The following is a 13,467-nucleotide window of genomic DNA, read 5'->3' as shown; positions in this document are numbered from 1 at the left end:
TGCCCTTAGACCCTCCTTCTCGCTTTGGAATAACTCCTAAAAAAAACGGATTATGGAAAAAAAAAGAATAAACCTCAGAGATGTCTAGATGAAGTTGGGGGACGGCTAGGGGCACGAGACGAGCCAGAGGCAGGGTCCACGGCCAAGTACAGAAGCACAGACGAACCAACTAGAATCTGGAATCACTCCCGCTCCCCCGGAGGGGAGTGGGTATAGAGGGACAACACATGATTCGCACTGCACCAAACAGAGGCATAGAGACCTGAATGATAAATAAATGATCAAGAATAGAGGAGAGTAGAAGTAGACCAGGATAAAGAACAGAACCCCAGTAAACCATACTTTTCCCCAGCTTCAACCTTCTAGCAGCCTACCAACAACTTTATTGTTATTGTTAAATTTAATTTAACAAATTAACAGTAAGGTAAATAATCTCAGAATACTAACTGGTCTGATAATAAGCCTGATCAAATAGGAATGCTTTAAGTCTAACTTTGAATGTAGAAACTGTGTCGGCCTCTCTTACATGAGCTAAATTATTCCATAAAACAGGGGCTTCATGGCTAAACGCTCTACCTCCAACTGTACTTTTACTAATTCTAGGAACCACAAGCAGTCCTGCATTTTGTGATCGAAGCAAATTCCTAGGAACTTTAACACTTGAGTTGGGTCATCTAGACCCACTAGACAGTGCTCTGAACCTTTTTTCTTCAATGATTTGTGATCTTCACTGGTGTCCATGGATTCCATGAAATCTTTCCACCTTTATCCACCTTTGTCCTGGTAGGGAGAACACGTCAATGTAAGGGTGGGATCATCTAAGATAGCACAAGGGTTAAGGCCTTACAGGTTAGCAGGAGGATTTTGAACTAGCCAATGAAGTGAAACTAACACAGGAGTGATGTGATCTCTTCTGCTAGTTCCTGCTAACAATCTAGCTGCTGCGTTCTGAACAAGCTGGAGACTTCTTAAGGAACTCTTAGGACACACTGCTGACAAGGAGTTACAGTAATCCAGCCTCAACGTAACAAATGCATGGATGAGTTTTTCAGCATCACTCTTAGAAAGTATATTTCTGATCTTAGCAATATTCCACAGGTGAAAAAAGGCAGTTCTACACGCCTGAGATATGTGAACCTTGAATGATAAATCCTGGTCAAATAAAACCCCAAGGTTTCTAACTGTGGAATTAGGGGCTATACTTATGCCATCCAGGGAGACTATCTGATCAGACAGAGCATCTCTGAGGTTTTTAGGACCAAGTATAATGACCTCAGTTTTTTCTGGGTTCAAGAGGAGGTAATTAATTGTCATCCAGGTCTTGATGTCTCTGATGCAGGCATTCAGTTTCTCTATATGATTAGATTAGATTAGATTAGATTCAACTTTATTGTCACTGCACATGTAGGTACAAGGCAACGAAATGCAGTTAGCATCTAACCAGAAGTGCAATAAGCAGTAGGTACAGAATAAAGTTCTATAGTATGTACAATAACTATACAGGTTAGTATTATGGACATAATTTACAGATATTAATACTATAAGCACGATATACAGATAGGTGTACTATGAATATACTATACAGATGGGCTATGTAAAAGGGTATGAACACTATAGGCAGAACTATGAACATAATTTACAGTATTGCAATGGACAGTAAAGTGCATAGAAAATATTACAATGTGCAGATGGATTATACAGTGTTCCTGGATGAACAGACAGTAGTGCAAGTAATAACAAGTTACTGTTTTTGCTTGTTGTGAATAAATAAATGATTCAGAGTGTTGAAGAGGGGGGGAGGAGTCTATGGTGGTGTGGGGGGGTGTTTTAGGGGTGTCAGAGGGAAGAGTTCAGCAAGGAGACAGCTTTAGGGAAAAAGCTGTTCCTGAATCTTGTGGTCCTTGTCCGGAGGCTCCTGAAACGCCTCCCGGAGGGGAGGAGGTTAAACAGTCCGTGGTCAGGGTGAGAGGAGTCCTTGAGAATGCTGCGAGCTTGACGTAGACAGCGTTTCCTCTGGATGTCCTCAAGAGCAGGAAGTGGTGTCCCTGTGATGCGCTGGGCAGTTTTCACCACCCTCTGCAGTGCCTTGCGGTCAGCCACTGAGCAGTTCCCATACCAGACTGAGATGCAACTCGTTAGGATGCTCTCGATCGCACACCGGTAGAAGTTCACCAGGATGGATGAAGACAGCTGGTTCTTCTTCAGTGTCCTGAGGAAGAAAAGGCGCTGGTGAGCCTTCTTGACTAGGCTGGAGGTGTTTGTGGCCCAGGACAGGTCCTCCGAGATGGTGGTTCCCAGGAACTTGAAGCTGGAAACACGTTCAACAACCATCCCGTTAATGCGGATGGGGTCATTCTGGTCAGGTTTAATAGATAAATACAACTGCATGTCATCCGCATAACAGTGATAATTGATGCTGTGTTTCCTGATAATGTTTCTTAAGGGTAGCATGTAAATCATAAACAGGATGGGTCCTAAAACTGAGCCTTGTGGGACTCCGTAGCTAACGCGAGTGCAATGAGAGAATTGCCCGTTTACATTAAGTACCGATTGGATAAATAGTATTGTAACCATTGGAGGGATAAACTAAAAACTACAACAATCAAAATATAAACATCAGAACTATTAGTTCAAAATTATACTATACTATCATCACGTCTCATTCCATGTAAAATGAAGCATGCTGAAATTAAAAAAGGACAAATACAATCTAAAAATATTCAAAAACTGGAATTAAAAAAATTTATTACATACTTAAAACAAACATTTTAAATGTGAATTTCAGAGTGGCTGGCCTGCAAATGCGATGTTTATGTCATGTTTTGGGTCACATCATGTAAAAAGTGTGTCCGTATGTTGATTCTTCTTTTTGTGAGAAACATTTATTTTGGTTATGTTAAACAAACAAACTTAAAAACATCAACATAAACATTGACACTGATCAATGTCAACATAAACATTGAAAAAATAAAATAAAAAATAGCATAAACATTGAACAAAATTAACCGAAAAAGGTTTTGGGTGAAGCCAAGGCTTATTTCCCCAACCCTGAATACAAACATCACATCTACCACAAATTGTTAGAACCTTAAATCAGAAAAAAAAGAAGAGGAAAAAAAACAAAACAAACACTTCTCAAAATTACCTCACAACCACCAAAGTCTCTCAGTCCATGAGGTATTTTTGAAACATTTTAACTTTATACATTTTCTTAAAGTGCAATATGGATTTTGCATTTTTCAGTTCGTCTGATAATAAATTCCACATGTTGACCCCCTGAACAAAAATACTATTCCTTAATGCATTAGTTCTGACCACTTTGTTTTTAAACATATCTTTACCTCGAAAATCATAATTATTAACTTTTATTTCGAACAAACCCAGTATTTTGGCAGGTACACATTGTTTTTAACTTTAAACATAAAAATTCCAGTACTAAGATCTACTAAATAAAAAAATTTAATTGCCCTTAATTTAGGAAATATTTGTTTTGTGGATTGATTGTATGAAGAGTGATTTACAATTTTAATTGCTTTTTTATGCAGAATAAAAACAGGTTTTGTGTTTGACTTGTAACTATGCCCCCAGATTTCTAAACAATAGGTCAAATAAGGAATTATGAGGGAACGATATAGAATATACAATGTAGCTGTGTTTAAAAAACACTTGACTTTATGTAGGATGGCTAATGGTTTGAACAATTTAGAGAGAACATAAGTTATGTGTGGTTTCCATGATAATGTATGATTCAAAATTACTCCCAGAAATTTTATTTCATTTACTCTTTCAAGAACAACATCCTCAATTTTTAACTCAGAGATGTTTTCCCGTTTTCTATAACCAAATATAATGTACTTGGTTTTATTTTTATTTAAAGACAGTTTGTTTGAATCGAACCATTGTTTGATTATGGATTTGATTCCTAAATGTTTTTCCTCTTAAATAGCAGAAATATAACACGCGCAAACCGTTAGCAGTTGGGGTGTGAAGAAAAATCGATTTGACGATATATCACGATATTATATTTATCGATATTTGTATCGATTAAAAATGCTGTCAAGACTATATTTATTTAATTATTTATGAGCGTCCTTCAGCGGCTGATCGTTGTTTTCCACTTAAACGCACAAATTTCCCACGTGTGGGATCAATAAAGTATTTGTCATTCTGATTCTGATTCTAAACCTCCGACCGCTACTTGGCAGCACCACACATTGACTCTCTTTGAGCAGCTCTACACCGCACAAAACAACTACAAGATCTCAGAGAGAAACAGCTCATGTTTAATATTCAGTCAGCCTCACGGTGTTTGTTGTTATGAGACGTGCACTACTTAGTTTTTACTTGGGATGGGTACCGAACTGAAACTCTGTGCAATGTTGCTGCGAGTATCATTTAAAAATGCGAATTGTGGCTAATGCACAGAGCATCAGTCAAAATGCTGTCGGCTGTCGGCTAGGGCGGCCGGGCTTATGGGTATCCTGTCGGCTGCGGGAATGGTCGGGGATACGGCGCTGGGGGTCGGCCGGCTGGGGGGGGGGGGGGGGGGGGGTTACTGCGTGGTGGCGGGGAGTAGGGAGGGCACTGAGAGGGTTGGGGAGGGGGGATCAGATATTTTGGCGGGGGGGGGGGGGGGGGGGGGGGTTGTAGAGTGTAGGGTTGTAGGGTTATGGGGGGTGGCTGTGGGTGCGTGGCGATCCCTGGGTTACTCAGGTCGCGTGCCTGGGCTGGCTTGCGGAGACGGGGCGCCGGTCGGAAGCTGGGCGGCTCATGGGTTCTGGGGGCCCTGGCTTCGTCCTTGACCCTTGTCTCTGTGTCCGGCGCCCGGTGGCCCCCATGGCTGCCGCCTGGTACGGCTAAGCGCTCCTGTCCTGTGGCCTTGGGGCCGGACACTGGGTTCGCTTATGCCTCTGGGCATTGGGGGGGGCCCTGTAGGGGGGCCTTCTCTGTGCCTGGCTGGTGGGGTGGGCGGTCCCCTCCTCCCCCCCTCCTGGGCTGCCTGGGTCCGGATGCTGGGGGGACTCCTGGCCTGGGGGGCTCTCCTCCCCTCTCCTGGTCTGGCTGGGTAGGATCTGGTTCCCCTTATGAACACACGGTTCACGTCGGCAGCATGCATGTATCTCCACCCCCACGTGCACGTGCACACTGCCAAACTGCTCCCTGTCTGCTTCATCCCTCCTCCTTACCTACAGTGTATTGATGGACAGATATTTTTCGCTCATCTTAGTGTCAGATTTTCACATTGATGTAATATTTGTCTTTCCAGCAGAAATGGTATAATTGTTACAGCTTAAAATAATAACTTATTCAAATCAGTGCTTGTATCCCCCACCTTTCCACCTTTCTTCCTTTTACTCTCTTCCTCCCCCCCAATCTGTTTGCTCAGCTGTTGGACAGAACAAGTAAAAAAAAAAAATGCTGTCGGCAAAGCAGGCCTAAGTTCTGCAGAACCTCACGGCAATAGTTTCTACCTGATGGATCAGTGATACTACGCTCTGAAAAAGGCCAACCTCGTGATAAAAAAAAACACGGACTCGCGGGGAAATCCATGTTTACTTCCGCGTCTGAGAAAGTAGAGCTGGAGTTGCCGTGCAGACTGTCACGTAAATAACGCATCTTCGCCACATTAATGCGCCTCCTTCCCACTGTCACGCTGCATCATCACACTTTACTGTTTTCGGAAAGAATTGACATTTTTTTATTCCTTTATTTTTGAAACACCGTTCAGGCTCCTGAACCAATAAAAAGTACTGACTGGAGAAGCTACATTACTGCAAACTGCAATATTAAAAATAGACAGCACTTTATTTCCTCAGTCCTACTTTTAGAACCTCATTGGTTAAGGTACATTCATTCTATTTTATTTTTCTTATACTGAAAAATATTTTGGAAATCAGATAATGTTGACTGCTACCTTTAAAAAGAAAATATATTTGAAGTTATCATGTGAACTTGCTTGAGTTAAAGCGACATGTATATGAGATACAACTGCAGTCCTCAACGATGGTGTTCGGTAAACAAAATGAATTTTACCATTTTATTAAGATTCTGGGTTATTTCGAAGTCATTCTCTAAAAGAAATATAGAAAAATTGTTCTGATACAGTCTTGGGATTCATCGTGATATGTATTGTATCTTGAGCCGCATATTGATGCGTATCGTAATCGTCAGGCTCTTGTCAATACACACCCCAGCGTCTTTCAAGGTAACCGAGTGTGTTCAACCTCACCATGAACTCTGTGTTCTGATTGGATCTTTTTGTGTTTCCTCTCACCCTCTTTCTGCTGCACTCATGAGATGCCATCATCTCTGTGTGATGATGGGTGTGTGACATTTGTCTTTCACATTTGACCCCTCCCATGGGTCGAGCAGACACAGTAGTGTTAAGGAACCATTTAGTGGTTTAACCGCCCCCCCCCAAATCAAACCCCACAATACTGAGTATCAAGCACTGGGTCTTGTATTTAGAATCTTCAGTATGACTCAAGCATGGATTTGAACTCCCTAACTTCCATATTCAGGACAGACGCTCTTCTTCAAGGCCACTTGCCAATGATCTGTATGTTTTTACAAACTCAATCTAATCTTTGTAATATTTACTAAAAATCTTTTCTTGAGTCAGAAGAGAAATGCATTTTTCCATGACAATCATTTCTTGCATCACATTACTCCTCTCAGAAGTGGAGGATTTTAGCTCGGCTGTTTGTCACTAGGGAACAAATCCTGAAAACTTTTTATGTGGAAGTTATTTCTAAACCTTTTCCTAAAATCTACAGTGTGCTGCTCGTCACCAAATCCAAATTTGAGCAGGTATTCTTAGTGGATGGATTTACCTCACGTGCTAAAAAGGGAGCAAATCCCACATTCGTAGCTGTGGCTCCTGGATGCGAAGGTTCAGCTCAGTTTCTGCAAATCATGGAAATTCTGTTAAGTCCAAACTTGTCACCACAGAACTCTGCAGTCTCCTATAGGTAATTAGAAAACAGAATGCATAATAAACAATCAAATGCAAAGGATATGTGTATTCTTGGGCTTGATGAAGCTAAACGGCTGATTTCATTTCTGAAGGAAGGAAGGAAGGAAGGAAGGAAGGAAGGAAGGAAGGAAGGAAGGAAGGAAGGAAGGAAGGAAGGAAGGAAGGAAGGAAGGAGGGAGGGAGGGAGGGAGGGAGGGAGGGAGGAAGGAAGGAAGGAAGGAAGGAAGGAAGGAAGGAAGGAAGGAAGGAAGGAAGGAAGGAAGGAAGGAAAGGAAAGAAGGAAGGAAGGAAGGAAAGACCATTTTTCACTTTTCTTGCCTATTTTTAGTCTGCAGTGTGGGAGCCATTGTGTTTACATGGTGCGAGGATGCACTGCTACAATGTTTGTCTCCACAAAGTTGTGTGTGCACGTTTGTGCGTGCACATGTTCATCCACCAGTGTGTGCGAGGGAGCGAATAGAGTGCTCTCCAGAGCGGCCCCTCTCATTCCGACCTCACCCCAAAGGAAATTGATTTGCGAGTAATTAAAACCGTGTGTGTCTGGATGTCTGCCAACTTCATGTTCTATTCATGCAGATTAATACATATTTGTCGTCGCCTGCGGGGGCTTAAAGGCATCTGTCTGTGCCATTAAACATTTATGAGCATGCAGGACACAAAGAGACGGAGAGGAAAGGAAAAGACATTCGGCAACACTTCAGCCGGCTCTCCTGATATCAGCACACATCTTAATGGAGTACATTAAATCAGACTGGCCAAACGGGGAATTTCACAATGACAATGACATTCATCACACCTCTTTTTTTTTTTTTTTTAAGAGAAGAAAGCGCCCTCTGTGATCCTTTTTTAATGGTAGATACCATCCGTATCTGATTTGCGCTGCTGGGTGTAGCGGGATAATTTTGGTGTGCTCACTCTTCTTGTCTGTGCATCTGCTTTGATAAGAAATTTAATCCATTTTTGACAAACGAGATCCTTTCAAATGTGGGATACTGGAAACTTGTTGGTGGAGTTAAAGCTGTGATGGATGGTAACAGACCGTCTCACCGTGTGACAATAAGAAAAAAGAATATCAAAGGGCAGCATCTTTACAACAAACCTTCTACCAGCAGGCCCCTCATTAAGATGCATGATGACATTACCATGTATTGTAGCCTATTGTTGGCGTAATGTGTATTGCGGTAACACAGCCTAACATGACTCAATGTGCAATTAAAGTGTCAACGAACTCATGGAGACCTTTGCCATGCTTTCGATTTTTTTAAATGTATCTATATATGTTTGCCAGCAGGCCAAAACCTATAAATAGGCGAAATCACAGAATAAATCACAGAATTTTCATATAAATTATACCAAATAAATGTAATAAAGCATGTAATTAAACAGTAAATGTAATAAATATGATCAAAATAATTTGGCCTACTTCTAACTTACTTCTGAGCCAAACAAAACCCTTTTAATCTCTGATCGGTGTGTTCATGTTTATAAGAAGTCATTTCAGTCGAGGCCTAAATAGTCTTTTTTTTGGAGCATTTTCTTCGTGTGGAACCAACCGATTCGATTCCACTTTTCTGTGTTCTTTTTCCTCCATGTCCGAGGCGATAGTAGAGAAGAGCAACACAACTTTCAGCCGAAATACCAAGGAAAAGCAAAAAATGACCTCAAGGTGTTTGTGGACAGGAATGAGATGAACACACAACATATCACTGAGCAACAATCTGACTGGATGAGTAAAGATTTATTTGTGAGACAGAAAAATGTTCATGAAATAAGTCCACAATCTTTGGCAGGTCAGTTCTGGACCAGTAATGTCGTGTGTGTTTGGGATAAACTTGGACTATAGATAAATGAACCTGGAGACACTGATGGTGGGTAAATTCCGACTATGGCAAAGTATTGTGCCAGGTGGGTGGAGGAGGGGTGGAGAAACCATCTAGAATGCAGAGAGATAAATATTCATGAATTCTAAATCCATATTATGGTGGAGGTTGGCTGAGAAGAAAAGGTTGGCTGTTGGTTCAGGATGATGAGTAGCTGTAGAGTGAAGGAACAGCGTTTCTGGAAGTGAGGAAAAATCCTCCTTACTGAAAAATCTGCTATGGAGAAGCAAGACAAAGAGGAGATTTTTGTACAAACTCTCTTAATTGTGCTATCCTAGGCACTTTAACGTTGGGAGTTGGGTCATCTAGACCCACTAGACAGTGCTCTGAACCTTTTTTCTTCAATGATTTATGATCCTCACTGGTGTCCATGGATTACATGAAATATTTCCACCTTTATCATGGTAGGGAGAACACGTCAATGTAAGGGTGGGGTCATCTAAGATAGTCTCTAGTTCTCTGTCTCCAGGCAGAACATGTTTTTCATGGTCTTGCTTAAGCTGCATGGTGAGTGTCTTGACACTTTACAGAACATTTCTGATAAACGAGGAAATCCTCATCCAGCAGATCACCAACAGGTTACAGGCCTCGACTAAATTCACACTTATTATCAGTTGGGACGTCTTTAGATTGAAGTGAACCACAAAAGAATCTAAAATGATGTTGACAAGGTTATCAGAGTTCTCTCAACTTTCATGGAAACTAGCATGGAAGGGACTGCCCATTTTCACAAGTGGAAAAATGACTTTAATTTACATAAATAATGATCAGCCCTATGAGACAATCATAAGCTGCATTTCCATTGACTGTGAAATGCACAAATTGGTTTTGCAATAATAAATTCTCCTGATGGAAACATGACAATTTAAAAAAAATTGCATTTATTGAAAACAAGTTTTCGAAGGGGGGGATTTTTGACAAAACACATTTTTTTATTTTATATCATTTATTTATTTGAACAGTGCATATGAATCAATGTTTCAGCAACTGCTTCAACATGAATATGCCGGAGTTATTAGAACAGGAGCTAAATTTCATCCTTTGTCCCTAAGGTGTATTGAAATTGACACATTTCGCAAAACTGAAATGGAAATACATTTTTTTAAGTAAATGAGTCACATGACCAACAACCAGATGGCTATGCGCTGCTTGGTATAGGAACTGGCGGCCTTTGGGCACTGCACAGCGAGCGCCACCTGAGGTCCCACAGCATCAAACAGCTCATCAAAAGTTGAGCGTGTCATGTGGAACTGTTCTATATCTGTTCTATATATAGCTCGTCTGTAAAATCACCAACCACCATTTCCCCAAATGGCCTCATCTGCAGCCAGTGGCTACAGCTCGCCGCTCCACGGCCTGAAGAAGACGCAGACGTCTCCTTTGAAAGATTATGATGAGCAACTTTGCCCCGATAGACAGCATCCCATGTTTATAATGGGTGGCCCATCCCGGCAAAGCTGTCAGAATCAGCTGATTCACATCCTAAACAGTTGAGGAGTTACAATAGTTTATTTAGACGTCGCCGGTGACAGTTCCAGTGTTGAAGGGTTAATAACTGGTTCAGACCAAGAAAAGGAAAACTGGTCAAAATCAGCTTCAAACAAAACGTTTCTCAAAAGTGAAACGTCTGAATGTTTTTGCTCATTCTTCCTCCTTGTGAGTGTTGTGTTTTGTTTTTTTGTCGACTTACTCTTTGGACAAAACGAAAAAGTAAAGACTTTTCTTTAAACTGGGGGCAACATGCAGGCTCCAAATTCCAGTCGTCTGCAGCAGATGGGGGTTTCTTCTGCTCTGCACTCCTCATATCCTGTCAGAGGATTCTAATAACTCAATCTGGGAGCAGTTCTGAATTTGGAGGGGGGGGGGGGGGGGGGGGGAGAGACTGTCACAGAGGACAACAAAAAACACAATGAAGTCAAATCACTTTGCATTTTGCATTAATGTTGTAAACCTGAGGTGTGGTCAGTAGTTGGTTATTAGTGACCCAGCTGACAGTAGAGGCTTGAACCACCCTGAGGACCTCAGCTCATAAAGAGACGTGTGGTTGGCCCTGAATTAAAGAAACATCTCCATTTGGAGGCGCTGTTGCTCCCTTTTCTGCAAGGATTAAAGCTGGCTTCATTCCTTCACATAAAATCCATTTTTATAAAAATAGTTCAGACTCAAATTTGAATTTTGTTGTTTTTTTATCTGAACATGAAGTCGACCTTGTGTTTGTTTATCTTTTACTAATCAATTTTTTACCATAAAAATCTTCAGGGTGAAAACAAAACAGGAAAAAAAAGAAAAAGGCAGATGCAGTTTGATATTAAGGACTATATATAAATATTGTTTTACATGAAATTTAACTCTGGGGAACTCAACAACGATTTTCTTCAGGGATTTTAAAGCTAATTAAAGAAATTTGAAGTGTTTTTATTTCTTTTTTTATTTCATTGTGGGAAGCAGCAAATAACAGCAGCCAAAAAACGTAAACTAAAAACACAAAAAAAAAAAAATAGGAAATTACAATAACAATTTTTTCCTTGACAATCATCAAAAATTTGCTAAATTTGACCCTGTGGGTTCTCCGTGGGTATATAAAATGTCAGAGTTGCCAGATTTGTTTTAATGGAATCACATCTGCTTTCTTCATGTCTGAATGAGTCTAGAGACGACTCGTGTGCTGGCCCCGCCCACATTTCTAGTCATGTCAAGTTTTACATTTCAATGTCTGTGTGTTCACTTCCAAAAACAAAATGCAAAAGGTCAAATCAACTTTTTGATCTTTTCATTGACCTTTAGTTTTTTAAAGGTCAGGGAAGGATGCACAGATCTTCCACCACCTTCTGGTTCTGAAGGACACCAAATGAAGCGGGCGCCGGTGAGCGGCTAGGCAAAGGTTTCTGCTGTGTGTTTTCAGTTTGCTGCTCACCTGGGGCCTCATTTATAAAACTTTGCGTAGGATTTGCGTCAGAAGTGGCGTACGGATGAAACATAGGATGTGCGTACGCACAGAAATATTCGGAGTTATAAAACCGTGCGCACGCACATCCTACGCATCTTTCTCTTAATAAATCACAACCAATTCTAAATGCTGCGCAGCTTTTGCGGCCTCATGACACGCCCATAGTTGCCCATAAATAGTCCGTGAAACGCCCACAAATGAATATTCATTGATTGCGAAACCATGGCGAACACGGAGAGAAAATCAAAAAAACGTAACTTCACTCAATGTGAAGTAGAAGTTATCGTTGGCGAGGTGGAAAAGAGGAGAATAATGTTGTTTGGAGGGCACAGTGTGGCCTTACTAATGCCTAAAAGGCACGTGAGTGGCAGACGGCGGCAGACGCTGTAAATGCTGTAGCCTCACAACCTCGGACCGTGGCCGAAATAAAAAAGAAAAGGTCGGACATCAAAGTCAAGGCAAAAAAACGTCTAGCGCTGACACCCCCCCCCCCACACACACACACACACACACATCCGTGTCTGCCACGGGTGTGTTTGTGTGGGGGGGGGGGGGGGGGGACACCGGAGCTGACCCCTCCTGATGAGAGACTGGCGACTGCGGTGAAGTTAGTTTTACGTTGGATATTCGACAGACATTCAGCGCAGATCTCCACTGAGGACTCTTAGGGACCGTCAACAAATTCACAATGCATGAGCTGGAGAAGATTGTAACTTGCAAAAATGAATAAATTATCATTAAAAAATGTTCATTTTCTGTCTTCTGTCTTAATAAATTTTTTCCTTATTTTTGCAGTTTGTGTCTTAATAATTTAGTTCCTTTGCAAATCTTACATTACTTTTTGTATTAAAATTACAGCTGTTCACATAAAATGTAATTGTTTCTTCAATAGCTCCCAAATTAAAACGCCTCACCCAAAGATATATAACCTATGCCGTATGTTTGTACTGACATCCCAACATCAGACACACCTCTTTGTTTTGTAATCAAAGATGTGAAATATTTTATATGAATTTTTATATAAAAATCCCATAGTTGGCATATGCAAGTTGGTCATTTTTTTCAATAGTTCCCAAACCGTACAATCCAAAAATATGAAACCCATGCCAAATTGTAGTACTGACATCCCAACATCAGACACACCTCTTTGTTTTGTAATCAGAGTTGTTTTATATTTTATATAAATTTTTATATCAAAAATCCATATTTTGCATATGAAAGTTGGTCGTTTTATTCAATAGCTCCCAAACCACCTGACCCAAAAATATGAAACCAATGCCGAATTGTAGTACTGACATCCCAACATCAGACACACCTCTTTGTTTTGTAATCAGAGTTGTTTTATATTTTATATGAATTTTTATATCAAAAATCCCATAGTTTTTCAGTTGGTCAATTTTTTCAATAGCTCCCAAGCCGTACAATCCAAAAATATGAAACCCATGCCAAATTGTAGTACTGACATCCCAACATCAGACACACCTCTTTGTTTTGTAATCAAAGATGTGAAATATTTTATATGAATTTTTATATAAAAATCCCATAGTTGGCATATGCAAGTTGGTCATTTTTTTCAATAGTTCCCAAACCGTACAATCCAAAAATATGAAACCAATGCCGAATTGTAGTACTAACCTCCCAACATCAGACACACCTCTTTGTTT

General features: G+C 40.8%; 1 protein-coding gene across 7 annotated transcripts in view; it reads left to right on the top strand.

Moving 5' to 3' along the window:
• adgrb1 (adhesion G protein-coupled receptor B1) overlaps positions 1–13,467 on the top strand; it is a 186,575-nt gene that overhangs the window by 79,160 nt on the left and 93,948 nt on the right. The gene's annotated exons all lie outside the window — the stretch shown is intronic.

Source organism: Oryzias latipes, chromosome 16, assembly GCF_002234675.1.
Source record: "Oryzias latipes chromosome 16, ASM223467v1".
Taxonomy (NCBI): domain Eukaryota; kingdom Metazoa; phylum Chordata; class Actinopteri; order Beloniformes; family Adrianichthyidae; genus Oryzias; species Oryzias latipes.
This window is presented reverse-complemented; position numbering and strand designations above follow the sequence as displayed.